This window comes from Chlorocebus sabaeus, chromosome 16 (genome assembly GCF_047675955.1).
Source record: "Chlorocebus sabaeus isolate Y175 chromosome 16, mChlSab1.0.hap1, whole genome shotgun sequence".
NCBI lineage: Eukaryota > Metazoa > Chordata > Mammalia > Primates > Cercopithecidae > Chlorocebus > Chlorocebus sabaeus.
In genome coordinates, this window is record NC_132919.1 from 10,689,281 (window position 1) to 10,708,570 (window position 19,290).

At 43.2% G+C, this 19,290-nt stretch overlaps 1 long non-coding RNA gene, 1 other non-coding gene and 1 pseudogene across 2 annotated transcripts in view; 1 reads left to right on the forward strand and 2 right to left on the reverse strand.

The window, feature by feature from the left end:
- Nucleotides 1-19,290, forward strand: part of LOC140708599 (uncharacterized) — a 223,212-nt gene that overhangs the window by 117,735 nt on the left and 86,187 nt on the right. The window lies entirely within an intron of this gene.
- LOC119620417 (U6 spliceosomal RNA) lies at nt 5,820-5,925 on the reverse strand. Its single transcript, XR_005236944.2, has one exon. It is a non-coding gene; the product is annotated as a U6 spliceosomal RNA (small nuclear RNA).
- Nucleotides 7,685-8,539, reverse strand: LOC103242565 (large ribosomal subunit protein eL15-like; annotated as a pseudogene).

The following is a 19,290-nucleotide window of genomic DNA, read 5'->3' on the forward strand; positions in this document are numbered from 1 at the left end:
ACCTGGGCTGCAACTCATCTGAAGGCTTGACTGAGGCTGTGGACTTGTTTCCACGGTGGCTCATTCCTAGCTTCAGTGGGTCAGGGACGTTCATGTGGGTTGTTGGCAGGGGATCTGAGTTCCTCCATGTATGAACATCTCCACAGGGCTGCTTGCACGGCCTTACAACATGGCAGCCTGCTTCCCTAGAATGAGCGATCCTAGAAAGAGGTCACAGTATAACTTATCATTTAATCTCGGAAGTCACACACCATCATTTCTGCCACATTCTGTGTATTAGAAGCAAGTCACTAAGTACAGTGTGCACTCAAGGGGAGAAAACTTAGGCCGCACTTCTCAGAAGGTGGTTTATCCGAGTGGAAACATTTAAAAATTACCACGTTCTTAAAGAAGGATGTGGTTTTGGACGTAGCTCAGGAAAATGAAATACCAGGAGAAGATGCAGTTGGGGATTCCAGGAGCACCTCCTAAATGCCTGGCTTGTTTTTCCTTTACACCTTCTGCTTTCTTAATGTCTGGACTGTGAGTGCCACTTTTATTGCTACAGTGGCCCTCTGAGGACAATGAAGAAGTCTTGTGGGTGGAACTGAGCAGTAAAAAGAGTAAAACCAGTAATAAAAGGAACTTAGAGCATTGAGGATATTGTGGGAGCCACCAGGACAGCCCAGGACCTTCTACTTCTGAACTAAATGATTAAAAAAAAAAAAATCATTATCTGATTTAAGCCACTGCATGTTTTTTGGGGGGAAGGGGAGGATTTCTGTCACTTATAACCAGATTCTACTTACAAACAAATACAACCAATTCCTAATTGATGTAACTGCTATGTGTCAGACAGTCCTAGGCACTGGGGAAAGAAATTTATATGAAAATGTCACTATCCTCAAAAGCAACACAGATATATGTCGGGTAGCACAAAACAGAAAAGGGACATCTCACACAAAACAAGCAGCACTCAAGGTTGTAGAAGAAACTCACCAAATAGAATAAAAGCCCCATGGAGCAGTGATTTTGGCCTGTGATGTTGGTTCCTTTACCTCCTGTACTTAGCACAGAACCAAAGACATTCACATACTATGCATTCAATACATAAAATGGAAATGGAGTATATCTTCAAATTAAAATAATATGTCTTCTATAGGGAGAGAATGATGATGAAGGACTTCCTGGATTTCTAGTTGGGTTGGAGGACAAAGCCAGTTGGGTAGGACACTTAGGCACTGGGCTCACACGGGGAGCCTCAGCAGATGGAGGCAAGCTGTGGGCACATCTTTGCAATCGCTTTCAGAGCGCACAGGGCTTATTGTGGCATTGATTACTGGAGGCTCTGGGTGTTCAATTTGGCTTGAAAATGCCTCTCCCGAAAGTCAGAATAGCAATTAAGGAAAGCGTGGTGAGAGTACTAACCCATTTAATTAATGAGGTCATTTGTTTTGCTGAGAATCTTACTGAGGCCTAGGAGGAGGACTTGCTGCCGTGGATTACAACCCCAAAGGAAGGACAGTTTTTTCTGTTTAGCCCTTAAAGTCCAAATCCCATCCTGCAATGCCAGTCACTGGTTTTAATTGACATTCAGTTGTCCTTTCACACTAATTTCTCTGTGGACCTGTTTGATTTAAGCGGTCCTCCCTAGTGAGGTTCTCAAAATGGATTAGACAATTTCAGCCAGTGTTTGCAGTGCACTGGACTCCTGTCCAAAGAATAACAACGAAATTAAATGGCTACAATGTCCTGCTTTTTGCCCTCTAAAGTAACAGAGGACACAATCCTGGAACCTGTCTCCAGCATTTGCCAAGCCAGCATTTGCCAAACACACTCTTATCTGTTTACATCCAGTTCAGAAACATGACCTAGGTAACAGACCTGTGCCAGAGCTCTGCAAGTTTCACTAGGGCCTACAAAAGTAATTGTGACTTTTAAAAAAAACTCTCCAAAGCTCAGAAAGAAAATATTAACAAAATATTTTCCAAGGTAACATTAAGTTGTTGAGTCCACTAAAATTCAGTGCATGGTTATATTGTCATATATAAATTGTGTCCAATGTGGGCATATTTTGATTGTTACATTTAATATGCTGTGAGGTTGAGTGTCTCCAAATATGAAGATAATCTGTGACTTTGAAAGCTCTAAAATGACCTTGAGTCTACTTGCTTCTTGAAATCTAGGTGAGGTTATTCTTTGAACTTCCTATGGAAGTTCAAAGCCCTCCCTGTGATTTCTGCAATTTGCTGTGGTTCTGCTTGGGCAGGGCTTATAATCACATGGAGAGGATGCTAAGACAAAAATGGCTGGGCTGGGCCCTCATCAATTCTGATTCAGCAGGTCTGTGGGGAGGCCCAGAATATACATTTCTCACAAGCTCTTCGGTGATGCTGATGCCACTGATCTTGGATCACACTTGTGTAACAGTGGTTCTCAAGCTGTCTTGGTCCATTTGTGTTGCTATGAAGGAATATCTGAGGCTAAATCATTTATAAAGAAAAGAGGCTTATTTGGCTGATGGTTTTGAAGACTGTATAAAAGTCCTGGTGCCAGCATCTGCATCTGTGGAGGGCCTCAGGCTGCTTCCACTTACGGTGGAAGGGGAAGGGGAGCCAGCATGTGCAGAGATCGTATGGTGAGAAAGGAAGCAAGAGAGAGATGAGGGAGGTGCCAGGTTCTTTTTTAACAGTCAGCTCTATAGAGTGAGAAGTACTCATTTTCACCAAGACTGCACCAAACCCTTCATGAGGAATCCATCTCCATGACCCAAACACTTCCCATTAGTCCCCATCACCAACATTGGGTTCAAATTTCAACATGAGGTTTGGAGCGTCCAATATCCAAGCTCTATATACCTTAAAACAGCATCAGAATCACCTAGAGAGCTTAAGAAAACACAGACTGCTGCCTCTCATCCCAGAGTTTCTGATTCAAGAGGTCTGGGGTGGGGCCCCCAGATTTTCATTTCTAACAAGTTCCCAGGTGATGCTGCTGCTGCTGGTCCCAGAACCAAACTTTGAGTAACATGTCTTCAGAGGACCCTCCTTTGATCCTCCTTCAGCTGTGCCCTTCCCTGCAGGGAAGTCTTGGGACTAAGGGACCATCCTCTTCCCCACTAGACCCTACTCTGGGTACTTGAGATCCTTGTACAACTAGCCTTGAGCCCACTTCCAGGGCCTGCATGGGGACTATTCATAGGAGATGGGAGGGGAGTGGATGGAGTTGGATGTACAGACTGGGATGTCCACATACCATGTGAGGCCCTTGTAGTTCAGGATGGAGCCAAGGTTGAGAAGAATGGGGGATGGAACCAGGGCCCAAACATTCCTGTGCAGGCAGCATCAAATCTCCCATTTAGGACCATCCTGACCAGAGACGAGAAACCTGACAATTAGGAACATAGGTTCTCAAGTCACGCATACTTCCATTCGATCCGTGACTCTAAACTCTTTCCTGAGTGACCTCAGGTAAGTTATTAAACCTCTATGAACTTAGCCTCTGCATCTGTAAAACTGGAATAATACCAAATACCTACCTCATTGGTCTTTTGGCAAGAGTTAATGCAGTAAGGTGTATAAGTCATTGAGCATGAGCCTTGGAATGTCGTAAATGGTTGATATTATTGCTCTTGCTGTTGTTATTTTCAGTTGCTGCTTTATTAAGTCCTGTGGTGGGGGAAGTGCCTGTTATTCGTCACTGTCTTCTTCTTGCCTCGTGCCAGAGAAATCCAGGCACCTTCTGAGCAGGCTTTAGGCTCCTGCTGCTCTCCTCTGGCTGCGCTTTGTTCCATCCTGCTCACAGCCCTAAGTCCTGTATTGCAGGCTATGAATAAAGGATGCTAGAGTTTAGAAGATACCATGTCTTTTTTTGTAAATGGCTAATGCGAATGAGAAACTTCATCGAAAATAGTACTTTTTTTGCTTTTGTAATTAGAAGGTTCATGAAGCTATCTGCGGTCTAGATAATGACATTTATGGAAAATAGTGCACCCAATGATTTGACCCTTGCTCCTGTTTTTCAAGGGTTTAATTTATGTTTTCTTTGCTTTGTGACTGCTTTAGATACAGTGATGAAATACGAGTGTTTTTTGAGGGCTTAGGCAGCCCCCATGGATGCTGGAGTGTGGGCCTGTGTGAATGAGTGCCTCTCCTCATGTATATATGAGAATTCCAACCTCCAGCAGTAGCAATAATAACCTAACTTGTACTTTCACCAGGCTTTCCACAGGGCCATCCAGTCGTACTTTCTACAGTGATGAAAGTATCCTTTCTCTGTGTTGTCCAAAATGCAGCCACTAGCCACATGTGGCTATGAGCACTTGGAAGGTGACCAAAGGGACCGTAGGTGAAAATTGAATTCTAAATTTTGTTTACTTTTCATTAATTATTTAAACAGTCACTTAGCATTAGTAGCTACCATGTCGGGCAATGCGGATTAAGAAGGTGCTTGCAGACTTGATCTTTGCTACTTCTCTGAGAGAGGAATGGAGAAATGTATCATCTTATTGACGATGAAACTTTGGAGTGGAAAGATGTTGTGATTGGTTTAAGATCACAGTGCAGTGATCACACCTGGATATGGGCAGGTGGTCATCCACCTCATCACCACAGGTAACCTGCTTCTTCAGAGCCTGAGAAAGTCTAATTAATACCTGAACTACTAAGAAAAAGGCAAACACTTCAATAGAAAAAAAAATGAAAGGATAAAGAAGTAACATTCAAAAATTCAGAAGCATTTTTACATACTAGGAGTAGTCAATTAGAAAATACAGGCTTTCGATATGAAGAAAAGCTGTGAAACTGTCCAGAAAGCCACAAAGGAAGATGTGAATAAACAGAGACATTGTGTTCCTGGTGGGAAGTCCCAATAGGTCAGTTCTACACAGAGTAATTTATAAATATAAAGCAATTCCCTTAAGAACCTTAGGGATATTTCATGGAGTTTTTCAAACTGAAGAAAAAAATGCACCTGAAGTAGAAAATATAAGAGAATAGCACAGACATTTAAAAATACAAATCAGAGGCTTGGAGGGGCAGGGAAACACATGGCAAAGTTATAATAACTGAAACAACATGGGGATGGTGTGTAAATAGCTTGAAGGACAAATGTGACAGAGCAGAGAGTCCAGAACGAACCCATGTATGTGTGGGAACTAGGATGTGATAGCAGCAATGCCTCAGGCCAGTGGGAAAAGATGGCAGTTCTGTCCTGCACTGAGATTTATAGTGAAAAATTCAAAACAAATGTCCCACAATAGAAAATTAGTAAAATATTTTTTAAGACTATGCATTCACTAGACAACAAAATAAACCATTTTAAAATGATGATGTTACTAAGTGACAAAATGATGAACATTATTTATAGAGATGTACGTGATATACTGTTAAGTGAGCACAAAAACACATTTTAGAAACTGTAAAAAGGGCTGACTGTGGTGGCTCATGCCTGTAATCCCAGCACATTGGGAGGCCAAGCAGGGGCAGATCACCTGAGGTCAGGAGTTCGAGGCCAGCCTGGCAACATGGCAAAACTCTATCTCTACTGAAAAAACAAAACAAAACAAAACAAAAAAATGTAATCCCAGCTACCCCAGAGGCTGAGGCAGGAGAATCGCTTGAACCTGGGGCAGAGGTTGCAGTGAGCCGAGATCATGCCACTGCACTCCAGCCTGGGCAACAGAGTGACTCCATCTCAAAAAACAAAACAGTGAAAAGCATCGTGTGATCCATGTTTGCTAAGTACGTTCACATATATGGATACTTCTACTTATGAAAGTCACAAATGTACATGTCTATCCTGATCCAGCCTTTAAACTTTATTTTTATAATTTTGTTTTTAAAAGTATGGAATGCTTCACAAGTTTTTTGTTATCCGTGCACCGATGCCATGCTAATCTTCTCTGTATCGTTCCAATTTCAGTATATGTGCTGCCAAGGTGAGTACATGACTTAATTTTTTAGACCAATCTTAACTGAGGTACTACACAATCAGTAGCTTAAACCTCTACTTGGTTGGGTTAAGCGTTAAGCCATACCTCCCAATCTTGGCTTCAGGGGTCTATGCCTGATGGCTGGGATCCCATGTGGCTTCCTGAGTTGCCTTTGAAGTTGACCACATTCCCAACCATGTGGGTTTAGGCAACAGCCCTGGGGGTATATTTTTCTCTAGATCATAACTCTTCCTCGTGATCTTTCTTTTTTCCTTGTCCATTATACCAGGTCCTTCCCTGTTTGGTCTAGCAAGCAGAGATCAGGAAACTATCACATCTAAATAAATTCCACTAACATTCCAGGGGAAATGGAGTGGCTCTTTCTGAAAAATAAGAACATGCAAAACTCTAGAAAGGCCATGGGAACGAAAAATGTTTTCTCTAAAAGCCTTGAGTCCGCATCCTCCACTCTTAAGCGGGAAGCCCAGAACAATCTTCCCAATCTCTTATTCACTTTTTTTTTGGTGACGGAGTTTCGCTCTTGTTGTCCAGGCTGGAGTGCACTGGCATGGTCTCAGCTTGCCTCAGTCTCCACCTCTTGGGTTCAAGAGATTCTCCTGTCTCAGTCTCCTGAGTAGCTGGGATTATGGGCATCCGCTACCACGCCCAGCTAATTTTTTGTACTTTTAGTACAGATGGGTTTGACTATGTTGGCCAGGCTGGTCTCGAACTCCTGATCTCAGGTAATGTACCAGCCTTGGCCTCCTAGAATGCTGGGATTACAGGCATGAGCCACCGTGCCTGGCCTCTTATTCACTCTTTATATTCTCCCAATAACTTTTGGACTTAATGAGGAAAGCGTGTTGTTTGAACACCGTGCTTGGCATATTCAGCTTCACATTCACAGCCAGTGCTCATCTGGGCCAGGTCTCCCATTGCTAGCTCATTTTAGTGTATCCAGATCATGGCAGTTTACCAGGACACATCACTTCTTCTCCCACCCACCCTCCTACCCATTCCTGCCTCTGTTTCAGAGGGATGCATGGTGGTAGAGCCCTGACACTGCTGGGTATATCTAGAATGAATTCCTGAAACAAACTGTTTCTGAAGAGTCTCCCAGCCTGGTGGCTGAGTAAGCGAGAATTAAGTGTCAGTGAAGGAACTAAATTACCACCTACTGCTTCATCCATATAATTAAGTTAATAATTAAAACATGACTAGCAGGGGCTTCATCCACCAGGAATCATAATATGCTTCTTTTTTAGACCCTTGTCACAAAATATGAAAACCACATCGGTAATTGTTATCAGAACTGCTTAGCAACCTTGGCTTTAATTGTCAGCCAGCTTATCAGAACATGCAGTTAATTATCGTGTCTCATACCTAGAATGTTCGGCACGTGAAAGAGTCCCGGAGATGGATCTTCCCTGCGGTGAAATGGAGTCAGATGGATCACCTGCAGGGGGGTTCACCCTGGGAGAGTATTTCAGAGTTTGCCTGCCTCTTCCTGGAACCAGCCTTTGTTAGAATGCATGATTCCATGATGAAAACTTGCAGATTTTCCCTGGAGGAGAAGACCCCTTCCTGATCATATGTTCATTGTTACGGGACTGTCTATTAATGGTACAGTTGCTGAGCCAGCCCAGGTTTCGTATTCTCGTTAGTAACAGGTATTTGGATGCTCATAACAGTTCTAGGGGAAATTTCTGAGTGATGACGTAAAATAAAACACTGGATCTGAGAACGAAGAGATGAGTTCTATGGCCAGTTTTTCTGCCACTAGCTGTGGGCCTTTCTTCAAATCTTATCTCACTAAACCTCAGTTTCTTAACCTGTTAAATAGGTAGGAGTGCGATAGCCTGAGCTGGTATGCCTTGGGCTGCTGGCCCATCAGTAAGTGCAAAGAGGTATGGCCATTGGAGGTTTTTTTGTTTTTTTGTTTGGCTGTCCTAAATTGTTTCTTAGGTGTGAGTTTTACAAACATTGTTTATATTAGTGGTAACGGTGGAGCCGGAGAGTATGGTGCCTTCTCCAAGTTGCACGACGAGAAACACCAACAGTGTAGTGGAACTTACGGCCCTTTCCAAGGCCACAGCTCTTTCAGCCTGCAGCGATCAGCCCATTCATCTCCCTGTGCTTGTGGACTGCTGTGGTGATTCACAGGATGTCAGGATTTCTTCTGACAGCTTTATGGAATGTATCAATGAGGATAACCTCAACAAATTTGTATGAGGAATCTTTACTAACGCAGTGAGAATTCCGGACTCTTAGAGGCCCACAGTGGCATCCAGCTCACTCCTCTGCAAGGAACCCAAGGCTTCAGGCAAACGTTAGCTGGTTAATACCAGGATGGACAGGCTTGCTGTAAGTTGCATCCTTAGGAACTGGGTGTTTTCAGCCACCACGATGCACGTGAATCCTATGTATAATGTAACCTGGCTTGGCCTTCTATCCCAGTCCGTGCCCCTTGTATCTGACTTGAGGGATGGAAAAGAACCCAGAAGAGAGAGTCACACTAAGCGAATGGTTCAGAAAGAATGGGAATGTTGTCTTTGCCAAACACTCCTTAGAGGCCAAGAGAAATGACTGAAAGGGTTTTACTAAAATGGGTCCAGTTAAACAACCCATTGTGGTATTACAGTTTTTTGCTAACATGTCTATCCACTAGCCTGAAAACTCCTTTAGTCTTCTCGTGCCCTGAAACTCTGCTTGGCCTTGTATCTCTCAGAAGAAACTGCAGTCTTCTCAGTACACATTGTGGGCGACCCAAACAATGACAAGCTGGAAACTCCAGGACCTGTTGTTAGCCCCTTTTCTTCTGGTACTCTTGTAACCTTCCTTGGCCTTGTATCCCTCAGAAGAAGCTGCATTACATCAGACTGCTTCTTCCTCCATGGCTCCTGGGTGTCCTTGTGTGTACCCATCTTGGCTTACTGGATGGCTGCTGCCAGATGGAAAGGCCGTTGGAATTATTAAAAAGCAGAAATGCTCTGTACCCACTGGCAAACAGCCACCATCAAAGCCCCTCTTTCTGCATCCCTTGCCGAGTGCCTCCTGACCGCCTTGGCTGCAGGTTTCCTCACCTGGACTCCCATCAGTATCAGCTAAAGTGTCACATCTGGCCCAGATGCCTTGTGACACGGCGTCCTTGTTGTCATCATCAAGGTCATCTTTGAGTCCTCAGTACCTTGGCCATGCCCATGGATAAATGACATTGATGCCCTTGGGGAGAAGCATCACCCACCTGACGAGTTACTGGTTGTTTACACTCTCTACAAACACAAAGGTGATTTTTAGATTTTTCCATCTGTCTCTTTGTTTTTGGCCAGCTGGGTGGGGTCAAGGTCAGATTTTGGCTGTGAGTGTCTATTAACACGTGCACTTTTGCTTCACAAATGGAGGAAAAACCTGTTAATGGTAGAGTCTTCGGATAATTCAGGCAAGGATTAGACTGAAGGTGACCTTGACTTTGGAGATAATGAAATTTAATTATGTAAATACAATTGGAACACTGAAAGCACATAAATAAAATTGTTTTTGAGCACACAACTCACTCTTTAGGTGGTGACCACTGGTAGGATTGTGATTCGAGCTAAGTAGGCTGTGGGCTATTCACTTAACGAATATTAGTGAGACTGCAGTTCTTTTCAAAGATCTTGTTGATTTCTCTGTTCATTTATTGCAAATGACTGAAGACTTGTTACATGTTTTCTATCTCCTCTAGAAGTGATTTTTAAGACCTTTTAATGCCTATGGCATATTCATTCATTCAATAAACAGTTTTTGAGGCTTTACTCTGTGCCAGACGTTTTGCTAATTGCTGCGAACAAAGGCACAAAACCATGTTTACTAAAGGAGTTTTCAGGCTAGTGGTTAGACATGTTAACAAAAAATACGTAATACCATAAATGAATTGTTTTACTGGACATCTTTCAGTCATTTCTCTGGCCTCTTAGGAATGTTTGTCAAATACAACATTTCCATTCTTTCTGAAACATTTGCTTGGTGTGACTCTCTCTTCTGGTTTCCCTTCCATTTCTTAGGCTGCTGCTTCTCAGCTGTGGGCTACCTATATTAGCCAGTTCTCACACTGCTGATAAAGACATACCCGAGACTGGGTTATTAATGAGGAAAAAGAGGTTTAAAGGATTCACAGTTCCTCATGCTCAGAGAGGCCTCCCAATCATGGTGGAAGGCAAAAGGCACGTCTTACATGGTGGCAGACAAGAGAGAACGAGAACCAAGTGAAAGGGGTTTCCCCTTATAAAACCATCAGCTCTCGTGAGACTTACTCACTACCATGAGAACAGTATGGGGGAAACCGCCCCCGTGATTCAAGTATCTCCCACCAGGTCCCTCCTACAACACATGGGAATTATGGGAGCTACAATTCAAGATGAGATTTGGGTAGGGACACACCCAAACCATATCACTATCCCAACAATTAAAAGTTGGAATTCCTCAGGACCTGTCCTAAGCCTCTTTCTCTTCTCATGCTCTGTGCTCTTCCTAGAGCACTTCTTTCACTTCCATTGCCTTAATTACCATTGCTATACCAGTCTCTTAAGGGCAACCCTCTCTTCAAGAGAAATACATCCAACAGCCCATTGGATGTCTCTCAGACATCTCACAGGCTGCCTGAAACTCAACATGTCCCAAATAGAATTCTTGTTCTCTGAACTGCACCCACCCCCTCTTTCTATTCTAATGTCCTAGATGTTTTGTTAATGACATTACTGTCCACCCAGTTGGTCAAGCCAGAAACCCAACAATTACCTGACATTCCTCTCCCTATACCTCATAATCAAGTTTTGTTAGTCCTACCTCCGTCTGTATCTCTGGAGAGTTTCCCGAGTGCCACAGCCACCATGCCTGTCTAAGTCCTCACTGTCTCATACCTGGTGGGGTAATGTTCTGGTGTTTCTAGCTCCACTGCTGCTCCCCTGCAGACCTTCTTCCACATGGCAGATGTGGTCATCTACTTCAATTGTGGATCTGATTATGTCTACAGCAGTTGCCATTGGAGGTCTGCTGAACCTATAAGCCAGTACCTCTCCTTCATAGAGACGTGTGCTGATTCATGAAGTCATGTTTGCATCATGAAAGCTGGAGTTTCCTTGCCCAGCTCATAGCTCATTGAGTTAGGCATGAATACACTGATCCAAGCTGGCTTAACTGAATTCTTTCTCCATAAAGTTTGAATGGGAGTCAGTAACCACTGTTATGTGTGTCTCTCTGTATGGCCAGACCCTTTAGTTTGTTTTTTCCTTCTTTCTTCCTTTCTTTTCATTTCCTTTCCTTCCTTCCTCTTGTTTTTTTTCTTTCTCTTTTCTTTTTTTTAATCCAGCTTTATTGAAGTATAATTGACAAATAAATATTGTGTATATTTAAGGTATAAAACAGGAGGCTTTGATATACATGTACTATACATTGAGAAAAAATTACTACTATCAAACTAATTAGCATATTCATCACCTCACACAGTCACTGTGTGTATGTGCTGAGAACATTGACTATCTACTGATTTTGCATATTTCAAGTATATAAGAAAGTATTACTGACTATAGTCACCATTCTGTACATTAGATGTCTGGAACTTCATCCTGTGTAACTGACAGTTTGTACCCTTTGACCAATATCTCTGGAACCATTATCCCCACACCCCAGCTTCTGACCACTGCCATTTTACTCTCTGCTTCTGTGAGTGTGATTGTTTTAGATTCCACATGTAAGTGAGATCATGCCATATTGGTCTTTCTGTACCTGGCTTATTCCATTTACCATAATGCCTGATATACTTTGGCTGTGTCCCCATCCAAATCTCAGCTTGAACTGTATCTCCCAGAATTCTCACATGTTGTGGGAGGGACTCGGCGGGAGGTGATTGAATCATGGGGGTCGGTCTTTCCTGCTCTATCCTCGTGATAGTGAATAAGTCTCATGAGATCTGATGGGTTTACCAGGGATTTCTGCTTTTGCTTCTTCCTCATTTTTCTCTTACCACTGCCATGTAAGAAGTGCCTTTCGCCTCCTGCTATGATTCTGAGGTCTCCTCAGCCATGTGGAACTATAAGTCCAATGAAACCTCTTTTTGTTCCCAGTTTCGGGTATGTTTTTATCAGCAGTGTGAAAGTGAACTAATACAATGTCCTACAGATAGAACCATAAATTACAATCTAAGGGTTGCAGGGTGACTGTCATCTACCCTGTTTTTGGAGAAGCAAGGAAAATAAACTGCAAACAGAGGAAGAGAAAGTAGTGAAGCAGAAACACTGAGCGGCAACAGCACAGATGGAGAGATACCAACTCTGGGCTTTCCCAAGAGTTTCCAGATCATGGCTCCAGGCTCTTTTCTTGCTTAAGTTTCATTAAATTTCTATGAATCCTTATAATAAATTTCCACATTTCACTTTAGCTACTTTGAGCTGATTTCTATTCCTTGCAGCCAAACAATTTTCGCTCCCACACTGGCATTATCATGTTAAAAAAAAAAAGTCAAAGTTCCCTTGACCTTAGATGCAGCCCCAAATTTCGAAGCTGAACCCGAAGCCCTGGTCAACTTGGCTTCTCACTGCTTTGTGCTCTGTGCTGCAGTCACCCTGGAAGACTTCTGGTTGCTGGATATTCTGCCCTCTCTTTTGTCCCTGCCCCTGTCATCCTCTTGCCTAGAATATACTTTGATTCCCTTCTCCACCTACTTGTGCCGTGCTCTTCCTTCACTTTGCAACATAAATGCCAGTTCCTAGGAAGCCAGCATCTTGGCTTTCCAAGCAAGGCTGCTGCCCTCAAGGAGGACTCCCTTGGCACTCGATATTTCCTCCCTACATTCACCTCCCCATCATACCTTAGCTCCATGAAGGTAGCAGCTGTGGTCTGGTTCATTCTCAGCTGTATGCTCAGCCCTTGGTGTTATGCCTGCCACAGAGACAGTCCTCAGTAACCATCTGTGCATGAATTGGTTTCTGGGAGAACCCTGGAGAAGGAGCAGCCATGCTTGCAAGGAGAGCTAGGGAAGATTTTGCAGAGGAGGTGGTGTCTGAGCAGAGCCTTAAAGGACAGACAAGAAGATCCCATCTAAGACACTCTCGAGAATTCAGGGACACAGGTGGGGCACTTTGGGAGGGTGGGGAGTCTGGGATTTCAAGTCAGGTGATCCTACTAACTGTGGGACTGAGGGCAAAGTCCTGGCTAGAAGGGCTAGCGTGAAGATCGGAAAGGGCAATTACAGAGTACCAGCCATTACTGTTAATAAGAGAAAACAATTATTATTTTCTGTAGATCTGAGCATCACCCAACGCCTTACATTGTTGTAAGGATTGCATTTTCTGAACAATAATGAAAACCCTAAATAAAGTTGTTATTAATAACACTGTTATTATTAATTATGGTAATCAGAACTTGAAGCCCACAGTGAAGTGCTCCTTCTCTCAACAATGGGGCGATCATCCTTTTCCTTTGAGTGTTAAAGTGAAACATGCAAAGTTACTAGAAATATATAGAATAGTTCTCAGACCAGCTCCATTGAAATGTAACTTGGTTGAACATATTTACATATTAAAAAAAGAGTATGTCAATCAGAGAATTAAGGGACAGGAAAAGCAGTCACAGAGGCAAACAGATTTGACTTGGTCTGTGCAGGAAGGAGGGAGGAGGGCAGTTCAGCCAGCAGGAGTGATGACTTTCTGTTTCCGAGGCCAGCGCTAGGATGCAGAGACGCTCTGAGGATACCAGCAATTTCCTCTCTGCTCTCTGATGTCACCTTAAAGGACCTGCCTAAGCCATAGCACTCAATGAGACAGATTTTTATAGCAAAAGCTCCAGCTCCTGGCTCCTCCATCCTGACCATAACTGACAGAGTTAAGAGCGAACACCAGACTGGAGCCGAGATTATCAGTTTCAATGTGTTCAGACCTTTGCGTCAGGGATAGGAAGACTGACACATTTGGCTGTGGGGGGAACAAGGCTGGAACATTGGAACATCATGGAACAGAAGCCATCATCTTGGGATGGCTTTGTTGAAGCCTTGTACACACAGAGATGTAAGCAAAGTCATGTCTGCAAGAAGAGAACAGTAAATAACAGTAAATAAGATATTGACAGAAAAGAAGAGATAAGAGGAGGAGAGGAGAGAGTGAGAAAGGAAGGAAAAGAGTGAGAATGCCATCTACTAAATTTCTGGTTCCATGAAGCCTCACTCTGCTTCTCAATAGCTTTCCTTTTTCACGTGAGCCTTGATGAATAGAGTTATGTTCCACACAACCAAACCATTTCTAACTAAGATGGAGTTTGAGCTGAGAGCTTCAACTATTTCAGGTTTTCCTGGAAAGATCTTCCCAGTGTGAGTGAAATGAATGGATCATGCTGCGTCAGCCAGACACGGTCAGACTGGGACTCGAGCCAGGTCTGCTTCTTAGATTCGTGGCCTAGCACCATGAAAGCTGGGACCTTGTTGTATGATAATGTGGCTTCCACACGTGGGTGGCATAAAGCAATGTCAATTTATTATCTTGCTATTCTTCAGTTTGGAAGTTCAACATTGGTCTCACTGGGATGAAATGAAGTCATCATCAGGGCCGATTCCTTTGGTAGCTCTCAGGAAGAATCCATTTCCTTGTGCATTTCCAGCTTCTGAAGGCTGCCCACATTCCTTATCTTGTGGCTCCTTCCTCCACCTTCAAAGTGAATGATATGGTATCTTTCTGACTCTGCTTCCAGTGTCACAGCTTTCTCCAACTCACTCTTCTTACTCCCTCTGCCCCATGTGAATACACTGAGTCCACTTGGCTAAATCAGGATGATTTTCTCATCTCAAGGTTAGTTGATTAGCAACTAATATCGTTTGGCTGGGTCCCCACCCAAATCTCATCTTGAATTCCTGCATGTGGTGGGGGGGACCTGGTGGGAGGTAATTGAATCATGGGAGCAGGTCTTTCCCATGCTATTCTCATGATGGTGAATAAGTCTCATGAGATCTGATAGTTTTACAAGGGGCAGTTTCCCTGCACAAGCTCTCTCTTTGCCTACTGCCATCCATGTGAGATGTGACTTGCTCCTCCTTGTCTTCCAGCATGATTGTGAAGACTCCCCAGCCACATGGAACTGTGAGTCCATTAAATCTCTTTTTCTTCCCAATCTCAGGTGTGTCTTTATCAACAGCATTGAAACAGACTAATACAGCAACCTTAATTCCCCTTTTTCATATAACCTAACAATTCACAGGGCCCAGGGATGAGGGCATGGGCATCTTGGTGGGTAGTGAGCATTACTCTACCTACTCAATGTAGGGAGAAAAGAACAAAATACCAACGTAGAGATTCTTTTAAAATATTCGTTTTGGCTTAGGAAACTTTGGTGCTCAACTAGTGATCTTCTGAACTCATGCTTTAATGAAAAAGAGCATGGACTTTCCATTCCTTTAGTCCTGAGTTCGATCCTACCAAGTCTATGACTTCAGTATGTGTGTTTAACTTCTCTGTACTTCCACTTCCTCCTCCATAAAATGCAGATAATGATGGCACTGTTTGGGGAGCTAGATGAAATCAAATATGCTTTTAAAAAAACATTATAAATGCCTATGTTTTTCGCTTTCCTTACTTTCCTTTTCCTTTCCTTCCAAATCTTGACAGCCTGGAACCATGAACTGCATATACCAAGAATGCTCCTCAGTGACAGAAGACCCATGCTGTCTTGGCCACGCTATGTCTCAGTTGCAGAAGTGACCTGGTGCTAGAAATCTGAAACTAGCATTCCACTGGGATGACAATCCATAATCTCCTCATGCTCCTTCTGCCCCATATTTCAGGTCTTGTTATCTCTGGGAGTGAGAGTCATCCAAGGGTTTCTTTGTGTCTTTCTTTTCTCACAGCGTAAAATGACAAGGACCAGGAAACCAAGGACAGGATATTTTTGGGACTGCTAAGCAGGAGCTACTAGGACTGTGATCACGGGGGCCTGTCTGAGTGATGGGAGGTATTGAAGAATTCCCAATGGACTGCATCCAGGTCATGGCTACAGCAAGCTTTTCCCAATCCCTTTGAACAACTTATATTCCGTTTTTTGTCTTTTTTTTTTTTTTTTTTTTTTTTCTGAAAAACAATTTACTTTAAGTTCTGGGATACATGTGAAGAATGTGCAGGTTTGTTACATAGGTATACACGTGCCATGGTGGTTTGCTGCACCCATCAATCTGTCATCTAGACTTTAAGCCCTGCATGCATTAGGTATTTGTCCTAATGCTCCCTCTCCTCTTGCTCCCCACTCCTCAACAGGCCCTGGCATGTGATGTTCCCCTCCCTGTGTCCATGTGTTCTCATTGTTCAACTCCCACTTCTTAGTGAGAACATGTGGTGTTTGGTTTTCTGTTCTCTGTTAGTTTGGTGAGAATGATGGTTTCTAGCTTCATCCATGTCCCTGCAAAGGACATGAATTCATTCTTTTTCATGGCTGCATAGTATTCCATAGTGTAAATGTGCCACATTTTCTTTATCCAGTCTATCATTGATGGACATTTCGGTTGGTTCCAAGTCTTTGTTATTGTAAATGAGCAACTTATATTTCTTTAAAGGATTCACTGCCTGCAAGTGTGGGTGAGCGTCTGTACATCTGTAACCACAGCCATGGGCTTCTGATGATGACTTCTTATTTTCCTTTATGTCTGAAGGAGCTTGGCTGCCTTTGACCTCACCACCCTAGGGATTGAAATAGCATGAAGCGAAGGAGTTCCTCTGTTGGTTTGTTGCAGAAAGATAGTCCATTGGATTTAAATGGTATCATTATGGAAATGCAACCAGTTCAGGTATCAAAGCCTCTGCAAAACATTCTAGAAGGTTACTCATGTTTCAGCTGAAAAACCAGTCAGCTGATTAGAATGTATGGCTCCTCAACTTTCCTTTCAGTTTTGGACACAGTTTCCATACCTCATTGGCAGCTCACAATGCATCTTCACAGGCATGAGCACTTTTTTTTAGTGCTTGGGTTCCTAGTAGTGCTCAGAGTCAGACAGGCTGGTGTTGAAATCCCAGTTCTCCTGAAACTAGCAGTCACTTAATCTTTCTGAGTTTCAGTTCTCCTAACTGTAAAATGGTGGCACTAATAACAATTTTCTTGAATTGCTGTACTTATTAAATGCCCCTAGCATGGCACCAAGCCCTCGTTAAGCACTTGGAAGTGAATATCCATTTCTTATTTTTGGGTTCTCTGCATATAATGTTTATATACATCTTAATTAAAATTGCTTCTTTCCTTGAAAACATCTAATATTCATGTATAGAAGAGTATTCACAGAAAAGCATGCATCTACCTTTCCTTCTCTGGGCACAGCAGACATTCGCCTTCCCAGATTTGGAAATGAAGGAAGCAAGATTGCCTTTTGGGGAATTAGGCACAGTGGTTCACAGTACAGATATGTGAAATCTGCTGAAGGAGAAGGCACAGCTCTTAGGTAGACAAGCCCCCACAGCCACCAGATTGAATATATTTCCATTAAGAAAGGATGTGTCCATCAGAGGAAGGACTTGTCAACTCTGGAATAAAAAAGAAACGTGAGTGCAACAGGTAAATATCAGCAGGATCCATCCTAGGATATTCCACTTAACCGGTGACTGGAAGAGTTCTGGTTTTGTCAGGGCAGAGAGTGGAGCCCACATATGTTATGTGACTCTGGTCTCACTGGCAAGACTACCCTCCTTGTGGAATGAAAACACTGAGCTATCTCAGCTGGATGCCTGAAGCGCTGGATTATTAAACTTCCCTCGTTCTGACTTCAGGCTCACCAGAAACTTTCAGTCTATGATTCAGCTTCTCCTTGGAGTCTGTCTATGGTGAGAGATTGGGCTAATTTTACGGAATCTGAGCTTTTAGGTCTCCATGCCAGTAATTTCTCACAGTAAATGAAGGCATTGGTGTTCTGGTTTTATCTGTCAGTGCTCTGTGCTTGGGTAAAGTGTCTCTATTGAGAGATGGATCCCTTTTCAGATTCTGTAGCATCCAATTAGCAGATCTAGGATGATGGAAAATTCCCCAAGGTAAGCCATGTTAGTTTATGAGACATCTTGGAAGATAGTCTGCTGGCCTTTCCTCTTGGTGACAACCATCTGGCATTTCAGATGGAGAACATTTCCAACGTTGACACTAACCATACATCCTCTCCCCACTCCGTCTCCCTCAATAACAGCCCACAGTGTTGGTGTCACATACTAGAGAGATCCTGGGATTTGGAACCAAGCAGACCGGGATTTGATCCTGTCTCTGCTGCCTTCTGTCTATATGATACTGGGCATGTAATCTAATGTTTCTGAATATCAGTTTCTCCATCTGTAAAATGAGATTCCTCACAGGGATGTCGCAAGGATGAAAGAGATGCGGCTCAACAAATGTAGCTATGATTATCGTGTACATTGGCGAGGACTCCCTGATGTAGAATGATGATCAAGTGTGGATCTTTCATTCTAATATGTACAGAGAATCTGTTATGTGCAATGGCACCTTTCTAGTTTTCAGTGATGTGCCATCCTCGTGGCCTTTCCTGGGGTGGGTTTCTCCTTAAGGAAGGCTAATGGATTTCTGCACCTAAGAGCTCAAGGACCTTGCTGAATTTTTAATTTCCCCACAAACTAACAAAGTTGCAATACCTCAGTCTGGCTTCACTGTTCCAGGCATTGGTAAAATTAGGTTGTCTCTCCTCTCTGGGCAAGACTGTGCTTTGATTCTTTTGATTATAAGGGGCGAATATTTTAGCACACCCAGAGATGAAAACCATCACAGTTTCCCTCTTGGCGAAGTTCAGGCTGCTTTGCCGAGCGATAGCCAGGTGGCCTGCGTTGCTTCCATCCTTCTGTACGTTCTTCTTACAAGGTCTGAATAGGCTGGAGCTTCCCCGAATGCTTCGTGATGGGAATAGATGTGGAGGGCCTTCACCTGTGGCCTCAAGTTGAGCCCCTGGAAGTATAAAGAGGCAATGACTTTGGAGAAGCAAATTTGTTTTAAGGATAAAAGCATATATATGTCATGTTTTTTGGTCTTCCTTAAAGTAGAAGTTATTGCTTCATGGTACCATTTGATCAGAACTTCGGCAACTGGTTCGTTAAATGAGAAAATTCTTTTTTGCATCTGCCCGTTTCTACCTGATCTCTGTCCCTGGAAAGTATTTTGGGTGAATACAGTCGCTTTTGGGGTCACTCTTAGACAATAACGACAAATTTAATATAATAATGTTACTTGGCTACTTTTAGGTAAGAGAAAAATCTAGTCTAGTCTAATATACAAACTCCAGACTCTCCTTCCATCACTTGGCCTGTTTCATGTTTGGAAGTCACAGTGGGGAAATACTTGCGATTGCTTCTCCGCCCATGCCCATCTTAACTACCCTGACACCCTAGCAG